This window comes from Protopterus annectens, chromosome 1.part0 (genome assembly GCF_019279795.1).
Source record: "Protopterus annectens isolate FY-2018-M chromosome 1.part0, PAN1.0, whole genome shotgun sequence".
NCBI classification, from domain to species: Eukaryota; Metazoa; Chordata; order Ceratodontiformes; family Protopteridae; genus Protopterus; species Protopterus annectens.
In genome coordinates, this window is record NC_056725.1 from 1158625998 (window position 1) to 1158645429 (window position 19432).

The following is a 19432-nucleotide window of genomic DNA, read 5'->3' on the forward strand; positions in this document are numbered from 1 at the left end:
GGGAACGGAGCCGGGAAGGAGAAGGTCCGGACCTCCCAGGGGGAGAAGCTCGCTTGGCTGGCAGGGCCGAAGTGGAAGCCTCGGCCCGCCGCTTGTGTTTTTCTCAGCGCTTTTCCCTCCTGGCTTCCTTATCCTCTTGGCCCAAGGTGGGAGGTTGAGTCCTGGCCAGAGGAAGGGAAGCATCCATCGGCGCTGTTGAGGCAGGAGTCACGGAGGGACCAGAGGATGGAGCAGAGTCCAGGGGCAGGAGTCCTGCCAGAATCAGCTTCAACCTCCGGTCCCCGATAGCCCTGGGGTTGAACGCTACACAAATAGAGCAGCCAGAGGGCAGGTGTTCAACCCCAAGGCATATCACGCACAGAGTGTGGCCATCAGCAGGGGAAAGCTTATGGCCACACTCGGTACACTTGGAAAAGAAAGTTTTGGTGGCCTCAGACATCCCAACTAAAAACACACATGCTAGGCCCCAAAACCACACACACACCTTAACGCCGACTAGAAACGGGGGAGGAAAGGCTAACAATTACACTAAAAACTAAGGATAGGTAACAACACAAACTCACTCAAAAAAATGTAACTATTTAACAAGAAAGATTTTTCTTACAGAAAACCAACTTGAAGCTCGAGATCAAGCTGCTGGTAGTAACCGCGGCAAACTAGATCTAAGGTCAGGAAGGGATGGCAGGGAGTTATGGGTAAGGGGGAGGAGCTTGGAGCTCGGCTGTTAGCTGTTGGAAACTGCCGGCTTGGATCCAATATGGATCCAATAACCCATAGGTTGATGCACAATTGAAGTTAACTACTTCAGATCAAGTAAGTTAAAAATAGAAGTTATGTTCTTACCATAACGTTCCATGTTAGTTGTCTTCTTCTCGCCTTCTTTCTTGCTGGATGGGTTCAGAGCCGATCCTCGGCTCCAACTCGGCCACTCTAAAAGCTCGAGAGTTGGTTCCACTGGCTCGAGGCTCCCCTTATATCCCACAATGCTAGGCGGTAATACCTCAGATCTCGTTTGTAAGCTAGGCCCAGCCAGGAGAAAAATCCAGAACACTGGAAAGGGGAAAAACCACCTCTATAGAATGACAGAAGGAAGGTGACCTACAACCTGATGAGAGAATATATACATAACACAGTGTATACATATGCAAATAGAGGTGGTAGGAAAATAAGGTCACAATCAAACTCCTCTAGGTCTGTCCAGGCTAGGGGGATGGAGGGTGGGACGCAAGAAAGAAGGCGAGAAGAAGACAACTAACATGGAACGTTATGGTAAGAACATAACTTCTATATGTTAAGTTGTCCATCTCGCCTTCATTCTTGCTGGATGGGACCGCGTCCCTAGTACCTTGTCCCGGGTGGCCTATCGGAACAGACTCTTGAGTACAGTGGAACCAAAATTAGCTCTGTCTCTGGAAGCCAAGTCCAACTTATAATGAGAAATGAAAGTGTGAGGTGTAGCCCATGTAGCTGCCGCACAAATCGTATCAATAGGCAGCCTGTCTTGGAAAGCTATAGAAGTAGCCACGGCTCTAGTTGAATGAGCCTTAGGTTTGTTTGGTAACTTTTGATGCCTAATCTCATACACAAAGGAAATCAAGGATGTAAGCCATCTGGAGAGTGATACTCTGGAAACTGGAAGGCCCCTTCTGCCTTCTGCATAAGAAACAAACAGTTGGTCAGCCTTTCTGGTCTGTTTGGTCCAATCCAAATAATACCTTAATTGTCGATGAACATCTAGCCAATGTAATTTCTGTTCAGACCTGTTAGAATAGTTAGGAAAAAACACAGGAAGGTCAATGTTCTGATTTAGGTTTGCCTGAGAGGCTACTTTGGGTAAGAAGGATGGGTTTGTCCGTAAGGATACCCTGTCCGTATGAAACAAAAGATAAGGGGGTCGACTGCAGAGTGCATGAAGCTCTGAGACTCTTCTAGCCGAAGTAATGGCTACCAAAAAGAGTGTCTTCCAGGATAGCAATTTCATTGAACACGAAGCTGCAGGTTCAAAAGGGGGAAGAATCAGAGATGTGAGAACTAAGTTAAGGTCCCAAGAAGGAGGAGGATTTCTAATAGGAGGCTTGAGAAGAAAAACTCCCTTCAAAAAAGCTTTGCAAAGCTTGTGAGACATGATGGCAGAATCTGAGATTCCAACGTGAAAGTTAGAAATAGCTGCCAATTGAACCTTAAGAGTAGAAGGAGACGAACCTGCGTGGAATAGTTCGGCTAAGAAATCAAGGACTGTTTGAATGGAAGTAGTGAAAGGATCTATGCCCCTTCCTTGAGCCCAATAGGAGAAGCGTTTCCACTTACTAAGATAAATCGTCCGAGTGGAGGATTTATGGGAAGCTATTAAAATATCTCGAACTGAGTGAGATATTTGAGGAAGCCTGGCTAAGGTTGGAATAGGAGGAACCAAGCAGTGAGGTTCAGAGAGGGGAGGGAGTGATGTAACTGACCCGACTGATGAGTCAAAAGATCTGGAACTAGGTCCAGATGCCAGGGTTGCTCCAACAGAAAATGGTGCAGAAAGGGGAACCAAACCTGTCGAGGCCAGTAAGGGGCAATGAGGATCAATGAAGCTTTCTGAGCGATGGCTTTCTGCATCACCTGAGAAATTAGTGGGAAGGGAGGAAATGCATACAGAAGTCCCCGGGGCCAAACTTGGACTAGAGCGTCTTTGCTGGGATGGCCTGGTAGAGGAAAAAGGGTGAAATAATCTTTGCACTTGCTGTTTTGGGGAGTAGCAAAAAGGTCGCAGCAAGGCTGGCCCCACTTCTGAAAAACTTTTTCCAAGACTGAATTTTTCAGAGACCACTCGTGAGGCATGAGAATAGCTCTGCTCAATTTGTCCGCAATGAGATTGGACTTCCCGGGGATGTGCGTTGCTATCAGAAACCGCGGAGAAGAAATCGCCCATTGCCACAGTCTGAGTGCTTCTCGACATAGGGGGTAGGATCTGGTTCCGCCTTGTTTGTTGATATACCACACTACAGACATGTTGTCCGTCTGAATTGCTATTGTTCCCATCGGAAGAGAGTCTTGAAGGGCTTGCAACGCTAAAAGCACTGCTCTCATCTCTAGAACATTTATATGTAAGTGGCGTTCATAAGGTTGCCATATGCCCTGGACTGTCCTTCCCTGATAATGCCCCCCCCACCCGATCAGGGAGGCGTCCGTTGTCAGAGTAGCAACCGGAGGGGGAGGGACAAAGGGTCTTCCTAGGAAGAGTTGGGGGGAAGAAATCCACCAAAGAAGATAATTCCTGCATGCTTGCGTTATCACAATGGTGTGGGACATCGGAAGTTGTTGGTATGACCATTGTGTGAAGAGCATCCATTGTAAGATTCTCATGTGAAATCTGGCTAATAGAAGTAGAGGGATAGCAGCCGCCATAATCCCTAGTACTTTTAGGACTAATCTGACTTTGATTCTGTTGCTGTGGAAAAGAAGAGAAACTAGTTTGTGTATGTCTGCTATCCTTTGGTCTGTGAGTCTCGCAGACATGCTGACTGTGTCTAGATTTGCGCCTATGAAGGTAATAACATGACAAGGCGACAAAACAGACTTTTCGCAATTTATTGAGATACCTAGCTTTCGAAATATGCGAAAGGTGTAGTCTCTGGCGAGTAGTAGAAGATGCTTGGTGGGAGCTGTGAGGAGCCAGTCGTCTAAGTATGGAAACACCTGGAATCCTTGACGTCTCAGGTGAGAGGCAACCACTGCCATGCATTTGGTAAACACCCGGGGGGCTGTGGTGAGTCCAAAGGGCAGGGCTCTGAATTGAAAGTGACTGGTTCCCAGCCTGAAGAGGAGGAATCTCCTGGAGCGTCTGTTCATTTTTATATGATAGTACGCATCCTGGAGGTCTATAGAGCACATCCAGTTTTCCTTCCCCAATAGGGGTAGGATGGATTGTAACGTGACCATCCGAAATCTTGTTTTCTTGACAGACTTGTTCAAGATGCTGAGATCCAAAATGGGCCTCCAGTCCCCTGTTTTCTTTGGAACCAAAAAGAATTTGGAGTAGATTCCGGATCCTTGCTGGTCTGCTGGAACTGGCTGAATGGCTCTTTTTGCAAGCAACTTTGATATTTCTAACGCTGCTTAATCCCTTTGAGCGGGTGGAACATCTGTGAAAGAACGGAATGGAATAGCCTTCGGAAATGATGGACTGTACCCACTTGTCTTGAGTTAGAGATCGCCAGGCTTCTGGGTACAGTGATAATCTTCCCCCGACTGCCTCCGAAGGTGGACAGTCGGGCAACACCTCAGGGATGTTGAAAGAGCTTATCGGAAAAAGGTTTCTCGATTGCCCTGGTTCTGCGGACCCCCCCTGCCTCTAGGGCGACGTCTACCATTATCCCCCCTCTGCCTCTAGAGGGGAACAGACTCTGTGCGTCAGGCAAAGCCCCTTGAGATTGCTTGCGGAACCACATCTTCCCACTTTTCTGGCCCTTGGGCTAAGGCCTAGAAGGAGTAGAAAAACGGACTCCGACGGCAGAAAGAGTTTTGCCATCCGTCTCGCACCTTGTCAAGGTTTTTCACTTGAGGACCAAAAAGGGACGATCCATCAAACGGGGAATTAGTGAAAGAAGTCTTAAAGGGATCCGCAAAATTGCATAGCCGCATCCAGGCATGCCGGCGTAAGGCCACACCTGTACCTGCGGCTCTGCACGCTCCATCAGCCGCATATGAAAGAAGGCGCATGGAGGAGTTAGCTATCGAATTGAGGGTTGCCAGCTGAGCGTTCATCTTATCCTGAAAACCCGCAGCTGTTGGATCCTTTAACATCTCACTCGCTTCCTTGATCAAGTCTCTTTGAAGACGAGTGAAATGACAGAGGTAGTTCAGCGAACGCATAGAAAAGGTCGCTGACGAAAACATCCGCTTCCCGTACCTGTCCATAGACCTAGATTCCTTGCTAGGAGGATGGACAGGCACTGAAGGATCAGCTATAGTTCCTTCTTGGTGGCAGCAGCTACCACCATCGCATCCACAGAAACTCCTTTAGTCAAAAATTGTTTGTCTGCTGGTGCTGTAATAAACTCTGAAGGTCTCCTGGGGGTGGGGTCCACAGAGTCAGGAGCCGTCCAAGCCTTTTTTGCTACCACCTGCATAAGGGGGTCAAAGGGAGGAGACACCCAGGAGGTGACAGGGCGAGAGCCGAACGCCTCAAGGTACACAGATTCATCCTCCGAAGGGTTAAGGGCTGGCCAATTCCCCCTCTGTTTTAGGATCTCCAGGATGTCTGCAAAGGAGACATCTTCAGAGGGGGAACGGGGGGAACCTTCAGAATCCTCTAAATCCGTGTCAAAGGTGACAGACTCAGGTGAGTCTATGTGCTTCCTCTTGCACTTTCTCTTCTTAGGGGGCTCTCCTGCCAATTCAGGAGAGGCCTCGGAAGAGGATGAGATCCCCACAGGGGATTCTTGAGGAGCTGGCTCTCTGCGGTCTGGGAAGAGGGAGTGAGTAGAAATTACCTGAGGCACCGAGGAGGGAGGGGCGGACGGAGACGACTGTGGAGTTAAACCAGGTTCCAACACACTCCGCATGACCTCGAAAGCACCCCTGCCAGGCAGAGCCAGAGGTCTCTGCTCCGAAGAGCTGAAAACCTCCCTCGGCACCGACAGTGATGGCTCCGAGGTCGATGTCGGAGCCGAGCTCACCAGAGCCGAAGCACCGAGAGGGAGAGCGGGGTCGGACAAGGGTCCGATGCCACTCACCCCCTCGGAGCCGACGAGGGAAGTCCGGCACCGAGATTCTTCCAATGAAGAAAACGGAGCAGACGATGGCGCCGAAGACAAATGTATCGGCTCCGACGCTGCCACAGTCTCGGGTCCAAAACGCCCTGGCTCCAAACTCAAAGGAGTCGGAGGAGGAATATTTTGAGAAATCGGATTAAGCATCGACTGCTGAGTCGGGCTCTGAAGCATTTGGGCCAGTGCCTCGGACTTATGAAGTCGACTCACTACCCTCTGAAGGTCATGGTCCGAAAGTCTCGACGACCTAGAGGAGTGAGATCTATGGCTCCGTTCAGACAGCAAGGGAGATGCTGGAGCCGAATGAACAGAGCCAAGAGACGGTGACCTAGACCTTTTCCTAGATGTCGGTTCCGATAATTTTATCGGAGCCGACTCGGTGATTTCCAACACCTCGGCTCCGGCCGGAGCCGAGGGAACCGAAGAAATAAGAGTTCGAGTTTCATCGGCTCCAGCCGGAGCCGATGTTGTAGCAGACTTCGAAGCCTTAGGTGTCGACTCAGATACTGGAGCCGACGACCTAGAAGGCTTAGAGGGTTTGCCCGAAGAAAACAGTCGGGGGACCCTCAGGCTTCAATAAGCCTCGTAATATAAGTTTATTTTTTCTTTCCTGCAGGAGTCTAGGGCTGAAGCCATGGCATACAGCACAAGAGTCCTGCAGGTGTAAAGGTCCCAGGCAGTACACACAAGAAGTGTGACTGTCTGTCAGAGACATTTTCTGACAGCACGAGTCACACTTCTTGAAGCCTGAGACCTTTGAATCCTTAGACATTTTTAAGGAAAAAAAAGTGTAACCAGCACACAACACAAACACACTGATTACTCTATCCACTAAGGTTAACTAAAAATTAAACTACTAAAATTAATTTTAAAATCCCTACAAACACATCCACACCACTAATAAGGGGATGGAAGGGCCCGAAGGCCTGAGGGAAGAACTACTAAGTTCTTGAGAAAAAAGGGGTGGATAAACAGGTAGGAAGGGATCCAAATCCACTCACTAAGGGAAAAAAATAGTAAAAACTAAATTAAAGGGACTTAAATTAAGTATAGACTAATCTATATCAACTGACCTGAAGCCGGTAGAAAACAACACACCTCGATCGCTGTAGCGGCAAACGAGATCTGAGGTATTACTGCCTAGCATTGTGGGATATAAGGGGAGCCTCGAGCCGGTGGAACCAACTCTCGAGCTTTTAGAGTGGCCGAGTCAGAGCCGAGGATCGGCTCCGAACCCATCCAGCAAGAATGAAGGCGAGATGGACAACTTAACATCAGTTTTTTAAAAAACGTAATTCCGTTATGTCGAAGTAGAAAAAATAATAATACTTAGTTAAATGCTAATAGTTAAAATAATAATTTACTTAATACTATCACAGCTAGTCTGTAAAGGTGATACGACCTGGAGACCCCCAGTTTATGTACCACATCTAAGTGGTGTTGTCTATTCCTTTGACACTTAAGTGTTTCAGGTTGTTCGGCTGGTTCCATAAACCCTGGACTTTCATCCCTTCAGAAACAGCTCCTAAATCAAAGTCCAAGGCATCTGTGGTTACAAAGTTGGGGCAGCAGGGGTAAAAGGGAGATCTAGGTTGAGAGAAAGCAGATATACCCTCCCTTTGACAAACCCCAGCACCAGGTATCTGAAATAAGGTGTGCTGGTGTTTGGTCCAAACTGATCTGAGGAACCATTGGACTTTTCTCATGTGAAATCTAGCCAAAGGAAGCCATGAGAATTAGAGACCATGAAACCTAGAATTCTGAGATATTCCCTGGCAAATAGAGTCTGGTTGAAAATGTCAGAAGCGGTTCCTTATAAAATTCAACTTTTATTCCTTAGGACAAAGTTATCGTAGAAACACTATCCGTAAAACAAAATCACCAATGAAAATCAAGTGTCTAGAATAGAAAACAAACGTACATGATAACAAAATACCAGTAGGACAACCACGGCAATAAAAAGTCTCTTAATATCGACATAAACCATAATATAGGACAAGCACTTTCACGTATCAAGTATACTTCATCAGATCCACTAAACTCAAATAAACACCTTCAGTTTAAATACAACAGTATAACCAATCAACAGCTCATAACAATTAAAGCTAACTGAATATCAATTGAGCATTAAAAACACAGAACACAAATTCAAACTTTTCTCACACCCTGCGTCCCTTCAATACAGGCTTAATAGAGATACTGTTATTTATTCCTGGATATTTATATGCTTGTAACCTCAGTATCCAATGGAGTTCTTGTAATTAAAGGAAGCTATTGGTATCACCCCCTTGGATATTATTGTACACTGGTTGTAAACCCTACACAAAAACCAGTGTTCAGGAAATATCATTACATGCTTGGCCAAAGCATTCAATTCATTCTTTTTGCGTATTTCATATAGATGTTTACTTATATGTTCCTTCAGCCTCTAAGTTGTTTTGCCCGTGTAATAACATGGGCATGTATCACACGTAGCCAAGTACACCAGATTACTAGTATCACAATCAGCATAGAACCTAGGGTCAAATTTAAACAAAGTGTTGGGACAGTTGAATGTTTGTTGTGTACATAAATCACAAAATTTGCACTTCTTACATGCATAAGTACCTAATCTTTTTCTCTCTATAGAATGTTTATTCATCTTATCTTTACATAAAAGTGGTTTCAAGTTAGCATTATTGCGAAATATAAAAGTGTGGAGTTTCACCTACAATTCTAGCGGAATTCAGTCTGAAGTTGCAGTTATTTCCCCATCCAGTATGTTCAAACACGAAACAGGAAATATTTTTCCTTTACCACGGATTATACTAGTAACAACAAAGTGGTAAAAGATATTGTTCACAAATATTGGCCACTTTTGCTCACTGAGGACTCCACCGCTAGAACTGTAGGTGAGACTCCACACTTTATATTTTGCAATAATGCTAACTTGAAAACAGCTTTTATGCAAGGATAAGAGGAATAAACAAACATTCTATAGAGAGCAAAAGATAAGGTACTTATGCATGTAGGAAGTGCAAATTTTGTGATGATTTATGTACACAACAAACATTCAACTGTCCCAACACTGTTTAAATTTGAACCTAGGTTCTATGCGGATTGTGATACTAGTAATCTGGTGTACTTGGCTACGTGAGATACATGCCCATGTTATTACGTGGGCAAAACTATTTAGAGGCTGAAGGAACATATAAGTAAACATCTATATGAAATACGCAAAAAGAATGAATTGAATGCTTTGGCCATGCATGTAATGATATTTCCTGAACACCGGTTTTTGTTTAGGGTTTTACAACCAGTGTACAATAATATCAGAGGGGGTGATACCAATAACTTCCTTGAGCAAGAACTCCATTGGATACTGATGTTACAAGCACATAAATATCCAGGAATAAATAACAGCATCTCTATTAAGCCTGTATTGAAGGGACGCAGGCTGAGAAAAGTGTGAATCTGTGTTCTGTATTTTTAATGCTCAATTGATATTCAATTAGCTTTAATTGTTATGAGCTGTTGATTGGTTATACTACTGTATTTAAACTGAAGGTTTTTATTTGATTTTTAAAGGATCTGATTAAGCGTACTTGATACGTGAAAGCGCTTGTCCTATTTTATGGTTTATATCAGTATTAAGAGAGACTTTTTATTGCCGTGGCTGTCCTATGGGATTTCTTTAGGTGTAGCATGTCCAACAGCTCTGTCCACCTGTGAGAGAGAATTAGAGGATTTCTCCAGGTTCAACTGAAATCCCAGACTGAGAAAAAAAAGTACAGGAAATATTTCTGATAACTTTTGTAAAAGCCTAAGGAGTTTGAATTTGGGAAAATGTGAATGCCCAGTAACCTGCAAATGGGTTATTATATGACCAAGGCATTATATAAACTCACATGGAGCTGATGACAACCCAAAAAGTAAAGCAGACAACTGAAAATGTAAACCAGATCATCTTGAAAAGCATCCAAAATATTAGAGAACTGGAATGTGAGGACTGTAAATTCCAGAGCTGCTAGAAAACTGAGTTGGAATTAGATGCAACAGACTATGGTAAGGGCAGTTTGAACTTTAGAACCTTGCTGTGAAGGTTCATAGGTAGGTACTAGGCTATCGGCCCAAGGGCCTATGTAAGCCTAGCCAACAAGGTTCCCTGGCTTACGCCACCCAAGAAAGTTATTTTCCTGTGCCACTGTCAAGCAGAGACATAGAAGTGATCCCTGGGGTGTATTTCCTATTTCCCATCCACTCATCAAGATTTTTCTTGAAGAGTGCTAATGAATTTCATTTGCTTGACATAGATGGTTAGCCTGTTCCAGAGTATGGGAAGTTTCTGGGACAGGAATCTATCCCTCCAGCATGTCTTGTTTATTGTGGTGACGAGGTTTGGGTCCCTAGAGCGTGTAGCTCAGAGGGATTGGGATTTCTGTAGGTGTAGCATGTCCAACAGCTCTGGGTTTGACACAGCTTTATATGTTAGGAAGAGATCACCTCGGAGTAGGCGATATGCTACGGAGTAAAGCTTGAGTTTGAGACTGTTAGTGTAGGGCATCTGAGGCCAGTAATCCTCTTTGTGAGGTACTTCTGTGGCCTTTCCAGCTGCTGCAGATGTCTTGTGAGGTACATTCCAAAAGGGGCGTTGTACTCTATAATGGGTCTAATGAGTGTCGAGTAGAGAGGAACAATGACGTTTTTTTCCTGGATGAGAACCCTTTTATGATGGTGTGCCACGTAGAAGGACTTCCTGACTACTGTGGCAATGTGACTATCAAAGGACAGACTACTGTCCACCTGGGTCGCAAGGTCTCATCACACATTCGGTGTTAAGTAGACTGCTGTCTATGTAGTAGTTCATGGGTACAGAGTTTTTACCAAAGGGGATGACAATGCACTTTTTGGCATTGAGCTTGAGGCCATGTCTCTGACACCAGGCATCTGTCTCAGCGAGGCCCTTCAGTAGGATTTCCACATCTACTATGGCTCCTAGTTTTCAGTCATCTGCAAACGTCATTAGCCAGAGGCCTTCTGTGTTAGCCTGTACTTCAGAGAAGTAGATACCAAACAGGAGAGGTCCTAGGACTGAACCCTGGGGTAACTCCACTTGTCATTGGTTTTGAGGTCAGATTTGGAGTGTGCAACTTTTAGTGTGTGGGTTCTGTCAGTGAGCCAAGTTGGCAACCCATCTTGTGACGTAGGGATTTATACCTAGTTTAGTGAGTTTAGCTATAATTCCAGAATAGGGGATGGTGTTGAAAGTCTTGGCGAGGTAAGATAGGCTGTGTGAACCACCTTACCCTCATCTACGGCTTTGGTGACTGCCTCAAAAGAAGTCGATCAGGTTCAGAAGGCATGATCTGCCTTTCACAAACCCGAACTGGGTGGGATCCAGAGTTTGGAGTTTACCAATTTCTTTGTTTATGAGTTCCATTATGATACATCGGTAAAAAGAAAGACCTATGACAGGTCTCCCCAAGTTCCTCCTTTCCTCAATGCCAAAAATATTCTTGAATAACCAATAATAACAGTAACACCACCACCACCACCTTTCCTTATTTAATCTGGAGAAATAGGCTCTAAAACCGAAAGAGCATCTGATCCACTATAAAGAGGAAACTGGGAGGTTAGTTGGTTGGATGAATGTGGAGGATTATTTCAAGTTAGCTGGTGCCACAGAGGAAAGTGAAGACAGACTTTGCGAAAGCTTTACTGGGTTGTCAATGTATTTTTGTGGGGGGACAATTTGGGGGATACTGTCAATATGCTTTAGAAAGCTCTTTGTTTTGGGAGGCACTCCCTTTTTTGAATCTGACATTGTATTTCCAACATTTGCCTTCCTTTGTTTTGCAGGAACTGTTTTTTTCCATTTCCTGTAAAGGAACCCAAACTGGAAGGAAAGTTTCAATAAATTTGGGTATGGAAGACTGAAAAATCTAGTGACCCCCCCTGAATAAGCTTTTCCCCTTCATCAAATCTCTTAAAGACCTCAGCAGAGGAAGGTTCATCTGCTCTCTGGCAAATTCTGATAACACAGCCTGGCAAATCTTTTTGACCCAGTAGCAGCTGCACAAAAAAACAGCATCAGCTGAGTCAAAAACATTTTAAAGAAGGCTTAATTACTTAAGAATTTAGATTTGTCTTAACATCTGAAGGAGGCAGGTCTAGAATTAAATTGCTCACTGATGCGTCTGACAATTCATGTTGTTGAAGGCCAAGACAGAAGAAATCTGTACTTTCCTCCACAACCAAAGAAAAGCTCTCCAGTCTTTGTCAGATGGGAAAGGGTTAGTATCAGGTGTTCAGAAAAAATGGTTTGGAAAAATAAATCACTGCAGGGTCTGCCCTAGGGTTTGAAAAAATTAATTTGTACAACTGGGGAATTTTGTAATATTTGCCATACTTTCTGGAGGCTGGTGACTACAGGATGTAAGAAAGGCATCCTCTTAAGACTGGCAAAACAGGTGAAATAGCTGCAGGTTGAGGGAAATCTACTTGCAGTAAATCTTAATATATTTGCTGAGACCCTGGGTTATTTCAGTAGAAACAAAAACAATAAAACATTCATCCTGATAAGTGTCTGGAAAAAAAAAAAACTCTTCAGGAGGGGAATATGAAAACAAGCAAAGACCAGCTTTCCTCTGACTCTTTTTTTTTTTTTCCCCATTACCTGGAGTAGAAACTATAGTCAAATCCCAATTCCTGCAAATCCGACTGAATCGGAATCCAAAAGAAGAGAATCTCAATTTTTAAATGATGGGAAGACCAGACTATAATGACAAATAGATCTTTGGCAAAACCCAGCCAATTCTCTTAGTCTGCCTTAGACACAAGAAAAATGCTTAATTTTATGCAACTTTCCCTGGGAAACTCATTAGAAAAAAGGGCAACCAAAGTGCTTTCACTTCCCTGGGAACCAAGATGCTTAGCACACTCCTGTAAATCATCATACACTCCCCACCTCTGATGCCAGCAAGAATGGTTCTTACCCAAAGAGAGCAGTCAAACAGCCACAGAGGACATATGTCTCCAAGTCTTTAGTGGCTTCCCCATGCAGCAGCACCAGAGGGTCAGAGAAAATGATGAAACTGAGGAACAGTATATGACAACAGTAGAATGAGTCATGCCAAAGGTAAAGAGGGAAGCCACAGTCATGCCCAATGCCTTCTTAAGACCAATGTCTTTTCTTGCTGATCAGAGGGGGAATATCTGAGAAGCTGAGACCCAGATCCATCGTTCTATTAGAAAAGAGTAACTGACTATCCATTTTAGAACCTTACCAATAGACTAAATAGAGGACTTGAATTAATTATGACAGGAACCTCTCAACGACCCTGGTTCCAAGTCTCAGACAAAAAACTGACAAAAGTATGTTTCTGATGGAAATAATTAGCCACCATCAGGGTACTTACCTGTGGAAAATAAGAAGTTATGTACCTACCATAACGTTCCATGTTAGTTGTCTTCTCTCGCCTTCTTTCTTGCTTGATGGGTTCGGAGCCGATCCTCGGCTCCGACTCGGCACTTGCTTTAGCTCGAGAACTCCTTTTACCAGCTCGAGGCAGCCCCATATCCCATGATGCAAGGCAGTAAGTACCCAGATCTCGTTTGTTGACAAAGGGCAATAACACCAAGCATAAAAATACTTCCCAAAGGAAGAAGAAACTTACAGATGGAAAAAGGACCAGGTCTGAATGGTCTTTAGCATAATAGTTTCTTATACAAGGTCTGTCCAGGCCAGGGGGAAGGAGGGAGGGTCGCAAGAAAGAAGGCGAGAGAGACAACTAACATGGAACGTTATGGTAGGTACATAACTTCTTAATGTTAAGTTGTCAATCTCGCCTTCATTCTTGCTTGATGGGACCGCGTCCCTAGCACCTCTATCCTGGGTGGCTCAATGGAACAAACTCTTGAGGACTGTAGAGCCAAAACTGGCTCTGTCCCTGGAGGCCAAGTCCAATTTGTAATGGGAAACAAAAGTGTGAGGAGTGGCCCAAGTGGCGCTGCACAAATAGTGTCCAAAGGTAGTCTAGCTTGAAAAGCTGTAGAAGTAGCTAAACTCCTAGTTGAATGTGCTTTAGGTTTTGAGCACAGCTGTTTTCCCCTGATCGTATAAATTTCAGTGATGACCGAAGAAAGCCATCTGGACAAAGTCACTTTAGAAACAGGAAGGCCTTTTTTATTATCCGCATAGGAAACAAAAAGTTGATCAGATTTTCTAAATTTTTTTGTTCTATCCAAATAATATCTAAGCTGACGGTGGACGTCAAGACAATGTAGTTTTTGTTCAGCTCTATCTGAATAATTAGGAAAAAATACAGGGAGATCAATGGATTGATTCAGATTGTTCTTTGAAGCGACCTTAGGTAAAAAAGGATGGATTGGTTCTCAAAGATACTCTGTCTTTGTGAAAAATCAAATAGGGGGGTCGAACCGAAAGAGCATGAAGTTCAGACACCCTCCTGGCAGATGTAATAGCCACTAGGAATAAGGTTTTCCAAGAAAGATATTTCAGGGAACAAGAAACAGCTGGCTCGAAGGGGGGAAGAATCAAGGATGTCAGCACTAAATTTAGATCCCACTGAGGAGGAGGATTCCTAATTGGAGGCTTTAGTAGGAAAATTCCTTTCAAGAAGGCCCTGCAGAGCCTATGGGACATAATATTATGATCTGCTATCCCGACATGAAAATTAGAAATAGCAGCCAATTGAACTCTGACTGTGGAAGAAGAGGAGCCTGCATGAAAAATCTCTGCTAAGAAGTCCAGAACTGCCTGAACAGGGGCAGTAAAAGGATCAATATTTTGGGCCTTAGCCCAATAATAGAAACGTTTCCATTTGCTTGTGTAAATCCTCCTGGTAGAGGATTTAAGTGAAGCTACAATAATATCTCTAACTGGGTTAGAGATCAAAGGAAGCCTGGCTAAGGAAGGAAGTGGAGCAACCATGCTGTGAGGTTGAGAGAAGGGATTGACCGATGCAGCTGACCCGATTGGTGAATCAGAAGATCTGGCACTGGGTCCAGATGCCACGGCTGCACCAAAAGGTGATGATGGAGGAACGGGAACCAAACTTGTCGAGGCCAGTAAGGGCAATGAGAATCAATTTGGCTCTCAAAGCGGTAGCTTTCTGGATCACCTGAGGGATCAGAGGAAATGGAGGGAATGCATAAAGAAGTCCCTGGGGCCAATCCTGGGTCAGAGCGTCTCTGGGGGGATGGCCTGATAGAGGGAAGAGGCTGAAGAAGTCTGGACATTTGCTGTTTTGGGGAGTAGCAAAAAGATCGCAACATGGACGACCCCATTCCAGAAAAATCTCTTCCGCTATAGATTGCTTGAGAGACTACTCGTGAGGCATGAGGATAGCTCTGCTCAATCTGTCCGCTATAATGTTGGTTTTCCCAGGGATATGCGTTGCTACCAGAAACCGATGAGAGGAGATCGCCCATTGCCAAAGTCTGAGCGCTTCTCGACACAAGGGGTAGGACTTGGTTCCGCCCTGTTTGTTGATATACCAAACTACAGACATGTTGTCTGTGTGGACTGCAATTGTCCCTACGGGAAGAAAGTCGTTGAGGGCTTGCAACGTTAAAAGCACTGCTCTCATCTCCAGGACATTTATGTGCAGATGGTACTCTAACGGTTGCCACGTCCCATGAACCATCCTGCCCTGATAATGACCCCCCCACCCGATAAGGGAGGCATCCGTGGTGACAGTGGCTATCGGGGATGGAGGTACAAAGCACCTGCCTTGGTGAACCTGAGACGATGTGATCCACCAAGCAAGATGTTCTTTGCATGTTTGTGTCACCAGAATCTGGTGACGCATTGGGAGTTGCTGGTATGACCACTGGGTGAACAGCATCCACTGAAGGAGGCGCATGCAGAACCGAGCCAGGGGAAGAAGAGTAATGGCCGCAGCCATGAGACCTAATACCTTTAGAACCATTCTGGCCTGTACTTTCTTGCTGGCCAGAATGATCCTGACATGAGTCTGAATGTCTGAAACTCTTTGTTCTGTAAGGGTAGCTGACATCCGAACAGTATCTAAGTTTGCGCCTATGAAGGTAATAGACTGGCAGGGCGATAAGGATGACTTTTCGAAGTTGATTGAGATGCCTAAATGAGAACACAGGTCTATTGTGTAATCCCTGGCTTGTATAAGCTGATGCCTGGTGGTGGCTGACAGGAGCCAGTCGTCGAGATACGGAAACACCTGGAATCCCTGGCGTCTCAGGTGAGCCGTTACCACTGCCATACATTTGGTGAACACTCTGGGGCTGTAGTGAGACCAAAGGGCAGGGCTCTGAACTGGAAGTGACTGGACCCCAGCCGAGCGGAGAAATCTTCTGGAGCGTCTGTGAATTTTGATGTGATAGTACGCGTCCTGAAGATCTATTGAGCACATCCAGTTGTCCTTCTGTAAGAAGGGCAGAATTGACTGAAGAGTGACCATTCGGAATCTTGTCTTCCTGACAGACTTGTTGAGTCTGCTGAGATCCAATATTGGTCTCCAGTCTCCCGTCTTTTTGGGGACCAAAAAGAACCTTGAGTAGATTCCGGGCTCTGAATGGTCTATTGCAACTGGCTGAATGGCTCTTTTTTGCAGTAGTTTTGCGATTTCTAACTCTGCAATGTCCCTTAGACCGGGTGGTACATCTGGAAGGGAACTTGAGGGGAAGGGACTTTCCTAGAAAGGAATTATGTAACCCTTGGATATGATCGACTGTACCCATCTGTCTTGAGTGAGGGAATGCCAGGCTTCTGGGTACAGTGATAATCTTCCCGACTGCCTCCAAGGAGGGACAGCCGGGCAACACCTCAGGGATGCTGAAAGGGCTTATCAGAGAGAGGCTCCCTGTTTCCCTGGTTCTTGGACCCCTCTGCCTCTAGAGCGGCGTCTGTTGTTGTTACCCCTCTGCCTCTAGGGGTAAACTGACCACGTGAATCCGGCGTGACTCCTTGGGATTTACGGAACCACATCTTCCCACCCTTCTGTCCTTTGGGATAAGGCCTAGAAGGGGTGGAAAACGGACTCCAACAGCAGAAAGAGTCTTGCCGTCCTGCTCACACCTGGTCAAGGTTTCCTTCACCTGAGGGCCAAACAAAGCTGACCCATCAAAGGGAGAATTTGTGAAGGACGCCTTAAAGGGATCCGCAAAATCACATAGCCGCATCCAGGCTTGGCGTCTAAGAGCCACACCTGTGCCTGCGGCTCTACTCGCTCCATCCGCAGCATAAGATATTAGCCGCATGGAGGAGTTAGCAATGGAATTGAGGGTTCCTAGCTGCGAAGCAATCTTTTCTTGGGCCCCTGCAGCTGTAGGATCCTGAACTACTTCTCCCAGCTCCTTGAGGATATCTCTTTGGAGTCTGGTGAAGTGACATAGGTAATTCAGCGAACGCATAGCAAAGGTCGCTGAGGAAAACATCCGCTTACCGTACCTATCCATGGTCCTAGAGTCCTTATTAGGAGGATGGACGGGCACGGAAGGATCTGCAAGTTCCTTTTTGGTGGCCGCAGCCACCACCATGGCATCAGCGGGGACACCCTTGGTAAGGAATTGTTTGTCACTAGGGGCAGTGATAAATTTAGAAGGCCTCCTAGGGACTGGCTCTACAGAGTCAGGAGCTGCCCACGCCTTCGTGCAATAACCTGCATCAGGGGTCGAAGGCGGAGACACCCAGGAGGTGGAGGGCCGAGATCCAAACGCCTCTAGGTATACTGACTCATCCTCAGAGGGATTGTTGGTGGGCCAGTTTCCTCTGTTTCAGAAGTTCTAGGATGTCTGAGAAGGAGACATCCTCAGAGGGGATCTAGGGGATCCCTCTGACTCATCAAAGTCAGTATCCAAGTGACAGACTCGGGGAGTCTACATGCTTCCTCTTACAAGTCCTCTTCCTAGGAGGATCTCCGAAACATCAGGAGAATCCTCGGAAGAGGGGAAATTCCCAATGGGGAAACCTGAGGCGGAGGATCTCTGGGTCCTGTAGCAAGAGAAGTGGCAGAGATGTCAACAGGTACTATAGAGGGAGGAGCTACGGGAACAGACTGCTGACTGATACCAGTGGCCAGTACACTCTTCATCACCTCGAATGCTCCCTCCCAGGCAGGTCCGAGAGAACCCGCTCAAGAGGTAGGAACTCCAGGGGCCACCGAAGGGAAGTCTCGAGGCAGATGTCGGAGCCGAGCTCACCAAGGCCGAGGCTCCAAGGGGAAGAGCGGGCTCGGACAAGGGTCCGATGCCACTCACCCCTCGGAGGAGACCATGGAAGCCCGACCACCGAATCCCTCTAAGGAAGAGGAGATAAGAGTAGAGGCTGAAGGAACAGAAGGGGGTATCCGTCCTCCAGCCGTAGCAGTAACCATGCCCGAAGACTCCAACTCCAAACTCTGGGGTAGAGTTGAAGGAGGAACTGTAACGGGGTGTGGACCTACAGTCGTCTGCTGAGACGGACTGTGTAACATTTGGGCCAGTACCTGTGACTTGAGTAATCTACTGACCACTCTCTCTAGGTCATGATCTGACAACCTGGATGACCTTGAAGATTGGCTCCGATGGCTCCGTTCCGATAGAAGAGGCGAAGCCGGAGCCGAAAGTATCGGCTCCAAGGAAGGAGACCTCGACCTCTTCCTGGAATGAGCCATCGGAACCGATACTACAGATCCTGTCGGCGCCGACTTCTCGGAGCCAACAGAACGTCTCGATGTATCGGCTCCAGCCGGAGCCGATACAGCCACCAAAGTAACGGTGTCGGAGCCGACACCGATGCCTGTGCCACATGGGTGTCGGAGCCGATCGGAGCCGACATCGAAGTGGTCAAAATAGGTTCGGCACCGATAGCCATCGGTGCCGAGTGCTTTGTAAAGCCAGAATCGGCTCCAGCCGGAGCCGATCTCGACTCAGTACGAGTCGGAGCCGAGGCCGCAGGCTTAGAAACAGAAGCCTGGGCCTTGGAAACTCTTGCTGGTTTTGATGGAGCCGACTTAGCCGGAGAGCCCTCCGGCTTAAGAAGGCCCCTAAGAACCAGTTTGTTATGTCTCTCCTGCAGGACTCTCTGGCTGAAGGAGTGACAAATAGCACAGGAGTCCTGCAGGTGAAGAGGGCCCAGACAATACAGGCAAGAAGTGTGACCGTCTGTCAGAGACATCTTCTGACAGCACGAGTCACACTTCTTAAAACCTGAGACCCTCTCCTTTGACATGGTGCAGAAAAACACACTCACACACACCAGTCAAATTAACTTAAAAGAAATACCAAAAAGGTATTGTATAAAACCAATACACACACACCCTAACAGGGGGGGGGATGGGATAGGGTTTTAAGATAGACTAACTAAAAATTAACGGAGACAGGAAATTTCTGTCAGAAAAGGTATAAGCTAGAGTTAAAACTATAAATATAAAGTTTTTTTTGACTAAAGGGGCTTAAAATCACAAAAGTGAACAACTTACCAGGAGCTGGCAAAAAGAAGACCTCCCAAGCGAAGCAGCAAACGAGATCTGGGTACTTACTGCCTTGCATCATGGGATATGGGGCTGCCTCGAGCTGGTAAAAGGAGTTCTCGAGCTAAAGCAAGTGCCGAGTCGGAGCCGAGGATCGGCTCCGAACCCATCAAGCAAGAATGAAGGCGAGATTGACAACTTAACATTATTTGTTATTCTCATACTTTGTTCCTATATTCTTCTTTT

At 46.0% G+C, this 19432-nt stretch overlaps 1 protein-coding gene across 4 annotated transcripts in view; it reads right to left on the reverse strand.

Annotated features, from left to right (window-relative positions):
- CEP57L1 (centrosomal protein 57 like 1) overlaps positions 1 to 19432 on the reverse strand; it is a 971979-nt gene that overhangs the window by 683703 nt on the left and 268844 nt on the right. The window lies entirely within an intron of this gene.